This window comes from Ictidomys tridecemlineatus, chromosome 14 (genome assembly GCF_052094955.1).
Source record: "Ictidomys tridecemlineatus isolate mIctTri1 chromosome 14, mIctTri1.hap1, whole genome shotgun sequence".
Taxonomy (NCBI): Eukaryota; Metazoa; Chordata; class Mammalia; order Rodentia; family Sciuridae; genus Ictidomys; species Ictidomys tridecemlineatus.
The window spans coordinates 69610310-69625507 of NC_135490.1; positions in this window are offsets into that span (position 1 = coordinate 69610310).

A 15198-nucleotide genomic window follows, 5' to 3' on the forward strand; every position below is an offset into this window, starting at 1 on the left:
CAGGTATAAAGACAAATGTGCTTTCCCTGAAAACCTCTTTGGCATTTCCTTAATCCTTAAGCCACAGTGACCAAAGACACTGTGCCAATGTGCTTCCCCGCCAGTCTCAGTCATATGCACCAAGCTATCTCTTTGCACTTTTGAAAAAATTTAAATGCAGAGCCAGTTAAATATAATATTAAGGACCCCAGGGTTTCCATTGTTTCTCTACTAGAAGAAAGGAATAAAAATTGTGCTTTGCAATTCTAATGTAATTTAAATATTTTTAACATAAAAGTGGTAAGAGACATATTCTCTCTCCCATAAAAGCCCTCTAACTTTATAAAATAAATAATTTGAAAAGTAGAAACTTCTCTTTCTGTGGAATAGAAACATGGGAGTGATAGGGAAACCTGTTATCAGTGACACACAGCTCTTAGGCTCTCTGTGGTGCTGGAAGAGAAAGCAAGTAACTAACATTGAAATACCAGGATGGGGTGCGTGATACCAAAATAAATCATCTATCCAAACGGCATATTAATAGTGCACTTATTTTTAACCAACATATCATAAACCAGAAGGCTCTTCTTTAGGCTTACCTCAAAATCTGTTGTTTAATACTTTTCAAGTGCTGGTGGAATATGTAGAAATGTACAGCACAGAAAGTGTCATGGGTAAACAAGGTAATAGAGAAAGCAAGGTTCCTAACACAAATTGCTTCAGAGAAAACTGGACAAAGGATCAGGTGTTCTTCTGGGGAAACCAAGCTGTTAGAAAACGTTTCTGTTCAGAAAATGCAATCTGTAGAATCCTGTTTAAGACATGCAATTGGAAAAATGGCTTCATTGGGTCTTGTCATTGGATAGTAACGTTCAGGAATGATTTAAGAAAAGATGTTGCTGTCCTTTGAGATGCTAATACCAGTCAGGGGACCCACACACCCCTGGCTTCTCTTAGTAACCCATCAAGTAGGTATAAACTACAAATTTGTATTCCTGCCTTTTGAAACAACAAAAATATAGTCCATCTTTTAAGATTAAGAAGTCCTATAATGTTTCCAACTACTTTGTAAAGTAATACTTTATCTTACCAAATTTTGTCATTTTCTGCCTTCAAAGGGTAATCCTACTTCCTCTCTGGGTTCCAGAGAAACACTTCACATTCTCTCATCTCATCTGCAGGTTTTCTCCCAATCCCTCTTGGCTGGTCTTCCCTAAGCTTCTCTATATAAGTTCACCCTAGACAATGCTTCCTTAAATATGTCCCCATTGACCCCACCAATGGGTTTTTCTTCCATATGTTCTGTTTTAATCAGTTCTGCTTAGAAAGCCCTTTTTTTTTTTGGCTCATTCCCCCTCCCCCACTTAATGCTATTCATTTTTCAAAGTTCATCTTAGGTCATACCCTCTGACCTCCATGTCTTGCCCTCTTAATTGAATCCATTTTAAACTCCTGTACCATTTATATCAATGGTTTATTTGCATGCTTTTAAGCATTTTTACAGTTTTCTCTCTGGTTCTTGTCTCAACAGCAGAGCAACAACAACAAAAAGCCCAGAGATCAGAAATCCTGATTTATCTCATTTTATATGGTCTTAACCTGCAGGGCTGAGTTTAACCATAGGCTGGCTGTGTTCTAGAGACTTTGAGGGTTCCCCGTCATTCTTTGTCAAGAAGATGTTTAGTCTAACTTGATCTTGTTAGATCAAGCTTATTCCCACTTGGATCTCTATTATTTCTGCCTGTGTGCAAGAGGATCCCTGAAGTAACTGTGGAGGCCACTTATTCCCACATGAAGAAGGTGATTTAGTGGACTCTCATGCTGGTGGATGAAGGTCAGGCAGTATTGCTCTGCAATGCATGGGGGCATTGAGTAAGAATTCCATGACATTTTTTTGTGTGAAAGAAGAGGAAACAATTGTGTTGAACCTGAACCATTTCTGGACCCTAAAGCAGCCAATGATTGTTCATTGTAAATTAATCCGCTCGCTTTTCTGGTGTTTACCTATTGTCAATCTCATGGGCTCCTCCTGCCACAGACAGCATGATTGACCTTCAAGGTGCTGATAGAATCTGGTGCTCTGTCCCAGTCTAACCACAAACACTGGGCTTGTTCCACCACTTTTCTGAGTCCAGGGTTCACCACTGTTCCTTATGCAATTTCTATCATCCCAAGTTCAGTGGTCAGCCAACAGCAAAGTGATGGGCTCTCTAGAATATTCCATACAATCAGTCTCACGGCAATGTTGGGTGTGGGGTAATAACAGAGCTGAAGGTCTAACACAGCCAAGCTCCTGGACACTGTTATCAGCCAGAGAAGAGGACTTAGTGGACTATGATGTTGGATGGAGACCATGCAGGATCGATCTGCAATACATGGAGGCATCGACTAAAAATTCCATGACAGGGAGGGAGTAGCAGGACCACAATTTGTCTCCACTTGTTAGACGTCGCATGGAGGTGGGACTTCGTTTTATGGAAGCTAGGACCAGTGAGGGAGGTTTATCCCTTTAAAAATGGAAGGAGCTGCTTTGTAACATGGTGAGTGAGCTCCTAATATTATTAAGATAGAAAGATTGAGTTCAGGTAATTAATCCAGATATTGTGGAAGAGATTCTTGTACTGTGCAGAACTAAAAATTGATCGCTCCCCAATGGTACACAGAAATCAATTTGGTTTCCAGGTTTTTCCAGTCTACGATGCTTTCCCATCCACTTATGTCTTCCAGGAGATAGAGCATCATCAATAAGATTCTAGCTTCAAATTAATGGATGAATCAAGATTTTATAGAAAGGCAGGATTGTGGGTGGTGTATGGGAAGGGAGAAGGTTTGTCCCAAATCAGTCTTGATGTCTTCACAGTCGGAGATCTTTCCTGAAAAGATGGGAGCCATGCAGAAAGCATCTCTAATTTCCTTCCATCCTTTTCATCCAGTACCCAATCGAATACCAAGACCAGGATTTGTTTCTCCTAAAGTTTGAGAAACACTGGTTTCTTTGTGTGCATCCAGATTTCTTTTTCTTTTTATGTCAGTTTATAAGTTCCCACGTTGTGGATGTAGCTCAGTGGTACAGCACATGCCTAACATGTGCGAGGCCTTGGGTTCAATCCCCAGCTCTGCAAAAAATAAATACCCAAATAATTTGATGTTGGGGAACTTTTTTTTTTTTTTGAAGAAAATGAACCATTTTTTGAGATAATGTCACACTTACTATCCCATTAAATTGGATTATTTATTATAATAATTCAATGAAACAAGCACAATTATTCTAACTTTAGCATTTATAGAATTGGGGAGAGCAAACAATTTATTTAAGTTCACATGATCATTAAATTACTGTGCCTAAATTTGACTCTAAACCTGCCTGATGTCATAGTCCCTTTGACAGGATTCTGTAGCCCTTAATTATATTTCCTTCAAAGTTTGAAAGATGGGAAGCAATGTTTAGAGATGCCCATTACTGGTTTTTGTTTGTTTGTTTGTTTACTGAGGACTGAAAGGGGTGCTTTAACACTGGGCTACACCCCCAGCTCTTTCCATTTTTTGAGACAGGGTGTAAGTTGCTGAGGCTGGCCTCGAACTTGGGATCTTCCAACTTCAGTCTCCCACGTTGCTGAGGTATGCTCCACCATGCCCAACACAGAGATGCCCATTACTTCAGAAAGGAATGACTTTACAAAAATGAAACAGTCTTCGCTTGGGGGGGCAAGAACTCCAGCTTTGGTGACGCACTGACCACCTATCATCTCTACCCTCTTAGTAGCTGAATGTCCTTCGGCAAGTTCATTAACTTCTCTAGGTCTCTGTGTCTTTTTCTGGAAAATGGAAATGCGAACACTACCGTCTTGGTAGCACTGTTTTTAGCAGTAAATTAAGTAGCATATGGAAAGCACCCAGCACAACATGAACATAGAAAGGAAGTTTTAGCTATTAAAAAGAATATAGAAGCCGGGCGCAGTGGCTCGTGCCTGTAATCCCAGAGACTCAGGAGGCTGAGGCAGGAGGATGGTGAGTTCAAAGCCAACCTCGGCAAAAGCGAGGCACTGCGAGGCACTTCCTGTCTTTAAATCAAATACAAAAACGGGCTGGGGATGCGGCTCAGTGGTTGAGTGCCCCTGAGCTCAATTCCTGGTAACCTCCCGCCAAACACAAAAAAGAATATGGACTCTTTCTTATACTTTTCTGCTCTGAAGTTTGCTGGCAGAGGACCGAGAGGCATCTCTGAAGAGCCTAATTAGAGAGAAGCACCAGAGAAACACCACCCCAGAGGCCCATGTGTCAAAAGCTTGATCCCTGGTGTGGCACGGTGGAGAGGTGCTATGAGACTTTAGGAGATGGGATCCAGGGGAATGATCTTCGGTCACGATGGACATGCAGTGAAGGAGATTGTGGGACCCTCTCTCTTTTGCTTCCTGTCCATGAAGTGGTTTTGCTCCACCCTACATTCCTGCCAAGATGTGCCACCTCCCTACAGGCCCCAAAACAATGTAACCAACTGATCTTGAACTTGAACTTCAAAACTGGGAGTCACCATCAACTTTTTCTTTTTGTAGGTTATGTCAGGCATTTTACTGTAGTGATGAAAAGACGACCAACAGAAGGGGAAAGGCAAGACAGACAGACTGTTCCTTGGAAACTAGACTTACTAATAACAGCAGCACTCTCACGGACTCAATTGATTTCTTAGATAAGGTTATTCCCTGTAATTAGCTCTGAAAGGCTTTCCCCCTCTCCTGAAGCTCTTAGCACAGTTGTCAAGTGCTGGTTCCTCATTCATTCAGGCGAGTGCAATGAGTGGTCTTAGGTGTGTAAAGGAAAGAACACACATGCACACGCACACACACATGCACACACACGCACACACGCACATGCATGCAGGCACATGCACGCGTGCACGCGTGCGCACGCACACACACACACAGGTTGGAAAAGGCAGCTTTATACGCTATGCAAATTCTGAGCTCACCAACTAGCCTGGTAATAATAATAATGGGTTTTGGGGGGGTTTTTGTTTGTTTGTTTTGCAGATCGCAGGTACAGATTGCAATCCCAATGCAAGTCAGCAATCTATCAGGACTAAAAAAATGGCTTCATCACATTCCCCTGTGGGGAAAATGTAGAGAGTTTACTAATGACCCCATTTTGCCGAGAAATAAAGTTTAAAAATCAGCAAATCAGGGTTCTAGTTGGTACTGGGAAAGGAGATATTTAAATTATACTCTGCAGATAGCTCTATAGTTAAGTCACAGTGGGATGCAATTTGAAATCCATTTCAACCCATGGAAACCTAGATTTGCTTATCTTTCAAGTCCCTCTTCCCACCCCCTGTCCAGCCCCCCGTTTCATGAACTCTCCCCATTCTTATAATAATCAGGGTTCAATTATTCTGCTTCTGCTCACAGCCTGTGACTGTGTCCAAATGAAACATTGGCCGGCACTTTTAGTGGCACGTCGCTGTCCCTGAAACTCCTTGGCTAACCTATTCTGGCAAGTCTTCTCCTTTTTTTTTTTTTTTTTTCCCAATTCTTCAAGGCAAATGAAAAACACGTCTTTTCCGTTTTCCTGGTACGGCAGACCACTGTGCTGTATTTACCCATTTTCTGATGTTGTGACACAGTACCACAAACTGGATAAGTTATAAAGAAAAGAAGTCTGTTTGGGCTCACATCTGGAGGTGAGCTTCTTGTTGGCAGAGTCCAAAGGGGATAGAGAGCAGCATGTGACAAGAGATAGGTAGAGTGGGGTCTCTCTCATAAAGACACCACGATTCAATCACAGAGGCTCCACTCTAACAATCTTATCTGGTTATTAATAATCCTAATCAGCTCCCAGAGGCCTCACCTCTAAACAGCAGTTAATTAAATTTCCACCCCCCTGAAGAGGACAAACCAATTCAAACTAGAGTAGACAAGGTCCAGAAACGGAAAGAAGAGAGCAGGACTCTCGAGCTGAGAGTCTATTCAGTGCAGAAAGTCCAGCATCTGGGGAAGGGCCACTTGGGCCTCTTTGGACACAAAGAAATTTAAACTTGACTCCTGTGTCTGCAGCCTTCCAAGAGGGAGGGGAAGTGTTGGATGTGTGAACCACAGCCCAGGCCAAGCTCGGGCAGCAGGAGAGTCTAGGATTGCATGGGGAGCTCTGCTCCACCCCTCCCACCTCCCTTGCAAACCAGAGGCTGGGGCTCTCGGTGGCCCTGGCAGGTCCGGAGACCAAGGCTCCATAATGGGTCTAACTTTTTCTCAGGGCCCATTTCCCAGGAACCACTGTCTCTTTCTCCAGACATTGACGTCCCCATACATCATTTTTCAGAGTCACATTTCCCGAGGCATCATTTATGTACGGTGAACTCTTTCTACGTGTCGTGATTCTATGATTTATAGGCAGTAAATTCACGCTTGTTAGGTGTGACATTTCTGAAGATTCAGACTGATAAAGTCGTGGGACTACCACATTCAAGATATAAAACCCATCCTTCCTTCAGCTTCCCGAGTTCCCTGTGCTCCTTTGTTGTCAACTCCTCCTGCCATCCCACACCATGGCAGCTGCTGCACTGATTATAGCCCTACTACAGTTGTGCTTTTTCCCAAAAGTCATTTAAGTAGAATTAGATAAAAGTGTTGAACATATTAGTCTGGCTTCTGTCAGTCAGCATAATACTTCTGAGTTCTCTCCAGGTTGTTCCCTGTAGCCAAACACTTCTGCTGATTGGGCTTGGACAGTGTTATGGTTTATATATCCATATCTGTTCTTTTTCATTGCTAAGTAATATTCCACCACAGGAATGTACTCCAATTTCTTTCTCCATTCACCAGTAACTGGACATTATGGTTGTTTCAGGATTTGATAATTTTGAATAAAAATTCACTTGAAGGGTTTTTTTGTAAGTTAATTTATCTTTTGTTTGTTTTTGTGCAATTTATAACTTACTTATGTAGCAATTAGCAATTGCATGTTTAGTTTGGTGTGAAATTAAGTTGTCTTTTGCACTTTCCATTGTACTTTCCACCGGAGTATTTGTTTTGACATATGACCATAATCAAGGCAGGCTGGTCGGGGCAATTTGTGTTCCCACATAGATGTCCCAACTGGTGCCCTTCCTTCTGCACTTGTCATTCTAGGCCTGTGACCTTCCACATGAGGAAGAGAGCACTGCTTCTTGCCTGCTTCAGAACCTCTTGCAGAGAGATTGCCAGTTGAGGAGGCTCACACAACAGAAGCCACAGGTGCCTGGGATCCAGCAGTCACAATTGCAATAAAGGGAAGATATAATCAGGTGTGAATGATTTCTAAACTTTTCCCATAGAAAATTGGGAGCCAAACTTTAATAGTTCAAACAGTTTCATTTTGAAAATTACCTGCCTGAGTAAGAAGAAAAATACTTATAAAGACATCAAAGTGCTAAGATCTGTAAGTGCTGACTTCTTGTATAGTACATGCACCCAAAATGGAATTTGTCTTTGAGATGCATTTGCCTCGGGCATCATGGGGTGGTAACATGCTGTGGTATCACACTGTAAAAGTACCCGAGCTAAAACTTTTCTTTCTTTTCTTTCTCCAACCTCTTCCTCTTTCCAGAAAAAAGAGGTTTGGGGGAGAAGACACAGAAGGAGGAAGGGGAGGAGGGAGTGGAGGAGGAGGAAGTAGTAAACCTGGGTAATTATACAGCAGCTTTTATCTTAGAATCTTAAAAGTTGTTTTCAAAATCAGAGTCAAGTGATGTTACATGATTGTCAGGACGTGGGAAACCAAGAAAGATCTGGAATGAGTTTCTGTGGAGAACCACAGCAGGGGTGATTAATTTGGCTCAGTTTTGGGGTGCCCAGATATATGTCAAACATTATTCTGGATGTTTCTATGAAGGTTTACTTAATTTATTTTTTGGATAAGGTAAACATTTGAATTGGTGGACTTCAAATAAAGTAGATTATCCTCCATCATGTGGGTGGGGAATAAATTGGAGACTTTAAATTAAAGATTGGCATTCCCTGAGCTAGAGGGAATTCTGCAGCAGTGGCTTTTGGATTGAACTGTAGCTTTTCTATGGGTCTTCAGCCTGCTGACCTACCCTGAAGATTTTAGATTTACCAAGACTCCACAATTGCATATGCCAAATCCTCCTCTTTCTTTTTATCTTTCTCCCTTTCTTGTTCCCTGTAAACTCACTCTCTCTCTCTCTCTCTCTCTCTCTCTCTCTCTCTCTCTCTCTCTCTCTCTCCTTCCTAAAGAATCACATTTAAGAAAATATTGAAGACAATTACTTCTCCTTTGTTCATACATCTCTTCTCTAGCATCTGCCTAAGCAAGCGCTGGACCTCAGCTAAATATTTTCTGACCAGTAACCCAGCGGCCACTGAAGCAGCTACTTTTACTTTAGGACAGCTCAAAGGATCTCCTTTTGTTTGTTACATGTAGTCCGAACTATTTCCCAAGGTCTTCCACCCATTAGTCCAATTCCGTAGCTAGGAGTCATGCAAGATATTTGCACACAGGTAGACAATTCTCCTTGTTGAATTCATCTGCATTTGGATGATCTATGTGGCAGAATAATTCCAAACTACGAACCAGTTTTCTTTGCATGTTTGTGTCCACCACGTTTCCACGTATCCTTGGCCTCCCTCCATAAATGACCTGGGACATTCAGGCCTCCTGCCCAGCGATGGGAAACAAGCAGAGTCGACTCTGTGACTTCTGGAAGGGGCGGAACAGAAAGAGTGCTGCGTTGGAAGAATCATCGCGGTGGCCATGAGGGGTGGCACACTCTGCCCTCTACGCATGATGATCAAGGCTGGGCAGGACACTGGGTCTCTCAGGGATGCAGCTTGGACAGATAGTGACTAGAGGAACCTCAGATCCCATGATGTCTTCGAAGCAATGATGGAGTAAGAATGAGAAACTGGAATGACCGGGTTAAGTCTCTTCAACAGAGGGAGGATGAGAGGCACAATTTTAGTTGAGTTTACAGTAAAAAAATCTAGAAACATTTCATGCCCAGCTGGGTGTAAAGAATGAGTGCCTGCTTTGTCCATCGCCAGGAAGAACCTAGAGAAAATGACTCCTTGCTTTGAAGATAGTCCTCTTCCTGGAAAAGTCTGGATACAGGGTGGGAAATCCTGGTCCCAAGGAAATGCCCTGCGACTCACAAACAGGAACTTTCCCTTATACTGGTTCCTTTTCTCCATTCCATCCTGTGACCGATATTCCTTACTGTATGATAGGTACTGTGCTAATTACTGCAAGATAAAAGTCCCTTGTGTCCAGGAGAAGAGGGAGGAGAACACAAAACTGTGATCATGTGCAACTAAATGCAACATTAAATTGGTTTTTAAAAAAATGCAGAAAGATCCCAGGTCCTTGTCCTAGGCCGATTTGCTTAAAGGCAATTAGTGAATTTTTATCCTTAATAGGGATCATTAGGTGAGCCAGTGCACAGAACTTCCAGGGAGCAGAACTTTATACCAGCTGGGACCACCTGTGGAGCTCAAGATTGCCTGGCATTCATGAGCAGGTGAGGCAGCGCTTGGCTCTCTTGGTGATAAACACAGATATTTTGGTGGATTTCCCAGGATAATGTAAATGAGTGTGACAAGCACTATTGTGCAGTTGTCACGTTTGACACCTATTGTTTTATTTAACCCTCCCAGCAACTCCATGAAATCAGTACCATTGTCAGTCTGTATTATTGATAAGGAAATCCAGGCTTAGGAAGTTAAATGACATCCTCATTGTCACACAGCTAATGAGGGGCAGTGTAAACATTCACATCCAGATGGGATCCAGAATAAAATCCTTTACCCTAGAGGTATATTATTGTAACCTAGAGGAAACAAACAAACAAACAAACAAACAGAATAGGCATTAAAAACTCTAAAAAAGGGGCTGGGGATGTGGCTCAAGCGGTAGCGCGCTCGCCTGGCATGCGTGCGGCCCGGGTTCGATCCTCAGCACCACATACCAACAAAGATGTTGTGTCCGCCGAGAACTAAAAAATAAATATTAAAAAAATTTCACTCTCTCTTTAAAAACAAAAAACTCTAAAAAAGTCAGAAACCTAAATGCTTCTAAAAAAGTTTGTTGTTTTGTTTATTTGTTTGTTTGTTCATTTAGTATCAGGGATTGAACTCAGGGGCACTAGACCACTGAGCCACATCCCCAGCCCTATTTTGTGTTTAAGACAGGGTCTCATTGAGTTGTTTAGCACCTTTCTTTTGCTGAGGGTGTCTTTAAACTTGCAATCCTCCTGCCTCAGCCTCCCGAGCTGGTGGGATTACAGTGCTTCTAAAGTTTTATTGAAACATAGCCATGTCCGTTTGTTAACATATTTTCTAGGTTTTTTTTTTTCATACTACCATGGCAGAGCTGTGATAGGAACAGTTTGGCCTGCAGGAGTTGACAGTATGGATTATCGGGCCCTTTCTAGAAAAGTTTGTTGACCTTTGACCTCTGACTGGGGAGAATGCGACAGTAATACTTCACAAGTAATTAGACTGGATAATAAGAAACCACATTGTTACCTATTTATCTTGAAGTTGACCTCCTTGTATTACATTGAGAGAATCTTAGGGACATGGGGACAATCTTGCCAGGTCACTGTGGCCCAGTTTCTCATGTTTGAACAGAGATTAGTCATCCTATGGCGTTCTGAGCAGTCCTTCTGAACCTAGGGAGAGGGTCAATGTCACGAGTAGCAAACTTCTCAAGGAGCTCATTTTGATGAGACTGGGAATTAGTGGGGTGGCCTCATCCATCAGCTGGCGGCTCTCATCGTCTTTGAGAGGACAGAAACGATTACTTTAAGACTTGGAACCTTTTCTGGGTTTTGGAGTGACAGGGTGAGCAATGTGGCAGGCATTATCTTATTTGAACTAACGCCAGTCATGGCAAGCCAAGAAAATTCCCCTGAGAGGCAAAGGGAAACACGCCCGCGGTCTGGCTCATGGGTTTACAGAGCAATGTGTACAATGTACATGTTGTGTGCATGTCTCTGGGCCCACAGGTATGTGCGTACACACACACACACACACACACGTGAGATTTACTTTGATATAGCTCCTCCATGGCTTCCAGAAGGCAAGGTTGGCTTTATCTTCACCCCATTCTTCTTCTCCTCCCATGTGAGAGGGACCACATTTGCCCTGGCCTTTTTCCTCCTGTGCTGAGACCGACCGATGCTGGTGACTTCAGAGTAGGTTGCATCCATCCTGCGAGTCTCTCTTCTCCCCGGGAACTTCCCCTCACCCTTCAATGTCACCATTCTTACTTCTCTTTAAAGCATTTATTTGCCTGGACAAATGTTCAAGTGGTGACTGGGACAGTCATGCACAGACAGCTTGATGATACATACCATCAGGAGGATTCAGGGGGTGCTCACCCGCCCCGAGGGTGGGACCTGGTAGTGGGAAGCCAGGGACCTCTGAGTTATCCTGGAACAAGAGCTATTTCTTGGTGAAGGTGGTGTCTGATGAGAATCTTAAAGGATGAGTAATGGCTATTCCCAACAAAGTGAAGGAGAAAGGCAGGAAAGAGAGGAAGGGCAGTAGGTGCTCAGGATTCTGGGGCCACCACTTGGCCACTGCTTCTGGATGACTTTCCCTGGATGGAATTCTGCCTCTCTCTGTTGCCCACAGCTACCCTGTAGATGGTGCTGGGGGAAACCGGGGAAATAGGCCTATGGGTGAGGCAGTGTCTTCTGTGGATCCATGAGCTCTCTAAACCCTCCCTGCTTCTTCCTCTGGTAACAGTGGCTTAGTCAGTAGGAAACATACCTTCAGCTTCTCCCTCCATAAGCTTGGAAGGGTCCGTCACCTGGGGTGATGCCTGTGCTCCCTCTTTCCCCCAAACACTCTTGGTCTGGACTGGAGCAGAGGTATGAACTGCCTTCGGGACCTTCCTTATTTAGCAAAACTATTGTAGACAAACCAAAACTGCACCCAGACTCACCCCCACGGTTGACTCGAGCCAGGTAATGTAAGAAGCTCTGTGTGTATAACAGCTTCTTTCCTTCCAGAAATGGTTGGCTCTCACAAGGGAGAGTTCAGATGGCACCCTAGTGGGTTTCCTAAGTATCTTCAATTAAGAGTCACCATTAGAAAGCGCTCTGCAGGATGCAGTTTATGCAGTAAAGTGCGGCGGGGCAATTAGAATTTATATGTAAATAATTTTTCTTCTCGGATGTTGAAAAAATCTTAAATCTGTCTTTCCTTTATTAAATAATAAATAAGAATTTTAATAGCATACTCCTTGCATACAAATCTTAGAAAGGGCACTGCCAAGTTTGATAGTCGAAAGACTGAGCTGATTGATGGGTTTGGAGCTCATGCCACTATTAATGTTTGTTGGTGGCTCTTATCTGCTCCACATAGTATGGTTTTGTGTACCGACACAGGCACTGCCTTACACAGTAATGTGACACGAGCCCATGATATTCAGCATGTTTGGGAGCAAAAGTGTGACACTAAGACCTTTTGGACAGGCTTTCACTTTGCCCCTTGCAGTGTTACAAAGGGGTCCTTCTTTTTCCAAGACAGTCATTGAGTTTAGCATTATCAGATGATAGTTTGATAGCTGTTTATCACTTTGGTTGATGTAAAATCCAGGCATCTCAAATCATCCACAACTCAAAAAGGACAAAATGTTATCTAAGAAGAAAATTTTCTAAAAGTATTAAAAATTATTTCAGTATATTTCTCATCCCTTAAAAAAAGTCTTTTAAGACAAATATTAGCCTAAATAATATAGAAAGTAGTTAAATCTGACCACTTTTCTAAACCCTTTCTGTTTTATGTGTTTAATACGGAGAAGGCCAGGGGACAGAAAGACTTTCACTGTGTTTCGAAGGATTTATTGCAAACAGTTTGGTATGTCCTTGTAGAAGGTGTTACAAAGAGACGTGGGGACATGATAAAAGGAAGGTTTGATTGAGTCCATTACATCCGATGCATTTGACAGTTGATCAAAGTAATCAGGTTTCAGATGCATCTCAGGACAGAAGAAGGAATCTTCTGGAGGTGCTAGCCAAGTTTTGGGTAAGGGGAGGAAGTGTAGAGAGGACCCTGCCTTGTCTGAAGCAGCCTTCTGTCCTGTGTTTCATCGTGAGCATCTTCTGCACTTCTGGCCTGATCCTGGTCGTTGCAAGGAGGTTTCATTATCTGCCTTTTATCCACTTCTCTCACTAGACTACAAGCTCCTCAATATCAACTTGCCATTTTCCCAAATCCTAACCTCGGTAGATGTTCAATAAGCATTTTAGAAGAAAAAGAGGGCTGGGGTTGGAGGTGTAGCTCAGTGGTAGCGTGCTTACTAGCATGCGTGGGTTCCATCCCCAGCACCACAAAGAAAAAATAATAATTTTATAACCAAGTATGATTTACTTAGGATTAAAACAGTTATAATTTAACAGGTACTATGGGCCATATGCAATAAAAAAAATAAGTGCAATACATTTCAAAAGGCTTGAAAAAAATAAATATAAATTAAGCGGATAAGTTTTTCATCCTCTAGAATTACCTGGAATATTACCTATGTTTAAAGCAAAAGAGGGAAATTACTGAAATGAGTTTGAGTACATTATTTGAATAACTATGTACAATCCTATAAACTTTCCCAGGATTGTAAAACCAAACAAGGAAATATTGCTAACATAAAACAGCTATGCTTATCATCTTTACATGTTATGAAAACAAAATATTTTATTAAGTCTTACTGATAAGTGGTTGACTTAACTCTCTGTAAATGAAGAGGGTTTTTTTTTTTTTTAAGCCTAGATAATGTAAACATTTTGGTTAATTATTAGAGGACTCCAAGTCTTTCTTTTTGCCCCACTCCTTGGACAATAAAAAGATCATAAATCCTTAAAGTTGCCTTGGAGTTGTCTTAGGTAAAGTCCAAAGCTGAAGCTAGTGTTTCATAAACCACAAACCTCGCCACCAGAATACCTTAGTCTAGCTTCATAAGAGAATCAAACACACCCAGACATTCTGGGGTGGTTCCTAATCAGTCTGCATTCAACACACTTATTTAAAGATTCATACATATTTGGCCTTTTCACCATGACCTGTGCAGAGTTTTAAAAAATCAAGTCTTTTAGAGAGGTTTTAGATTTATAGGAAAATTACGATAGTACTGAAGTTCCCATATACCCTATAGCCAGTTGCCTCCATTATTAACATTATATATTAGTATGATAATTAGTGGATCAATGTTGACTCATTATTACAAACTAACGTCCCTAATTTATTCAGATTTCCTTGGTTTTTAACCTAGTATTTTTTTTGTGTGTGTGTGTGTGCGCCTCATGTATAAATATGTAACGTGGAATTCCACTCTTAGGTGTAATTACAAATCACCAATAAAGATATAGGGGAAAAAAAAGAATGTCCATTGGGATTTTCTTCTCGTCTTTCTGATGATTAGACAGGGTTGCAGGTTTCTAGGAGGAAGACCTCAGCTGAAGTGCAGCTTTACCAAGAGGACCTACTGCCTCTGCCACTTACCACTTGATGCTGACCTTGATCTCTTGGTTGGGGGAGTGCCTGTCCAGTTGCTTCACCCAGAAGTTTCCTTCCTCCCCTTTCTATACTGGGCTCTTCTGGAAGGAAATCGCTTGGCCCAGCCCAGGTTCATCAAGTGGGGAAGTATAGTCATGTCCGAGGGAGGACTACACAAAGTATTTGGGATTTTTCTGCACGGATTTGCCTCATTTCTTTATTCATTTCATCATTGACATTAGTATAGACCTATGAATACTTGTTTTATGCTTTAAGCTATAATCCAATTCTACTTTATTTACTCTGGTGCTCAAATGGTTCCAATTTTGGTTATTAGGAGCTCTTCCAGTTGCTTCAGTCTCCCTTTGACATACTATTACCGTGGAATTTCATAGGCCTTATAAAGTGCGTCCTTACTTTCTGACCTTATATGATACTCCAGTCTCCTCTTATGGATTTCTGGCCCCAGGCTATTTCTCCAAGAAGTCCTGGTTCCTCTGACCGGAGAAGGGTATTAGAAGCTGTGTGAGGCGTTCTTTATTCTAGCTTCTATAAATATTTCTACATGTACCTAAAGTTCATCCAGACACATTGGTATCTATATTAAGATTAACATAAATTGACAAGAGTTTCCAGTTCAAATCCACTGATACATGAATCCTCTCTTTGCTTATCTATAACACCTTTCCATTGGAGAAGTCTGACCCCACCATCTGCTACCCATTTACTTAACTAT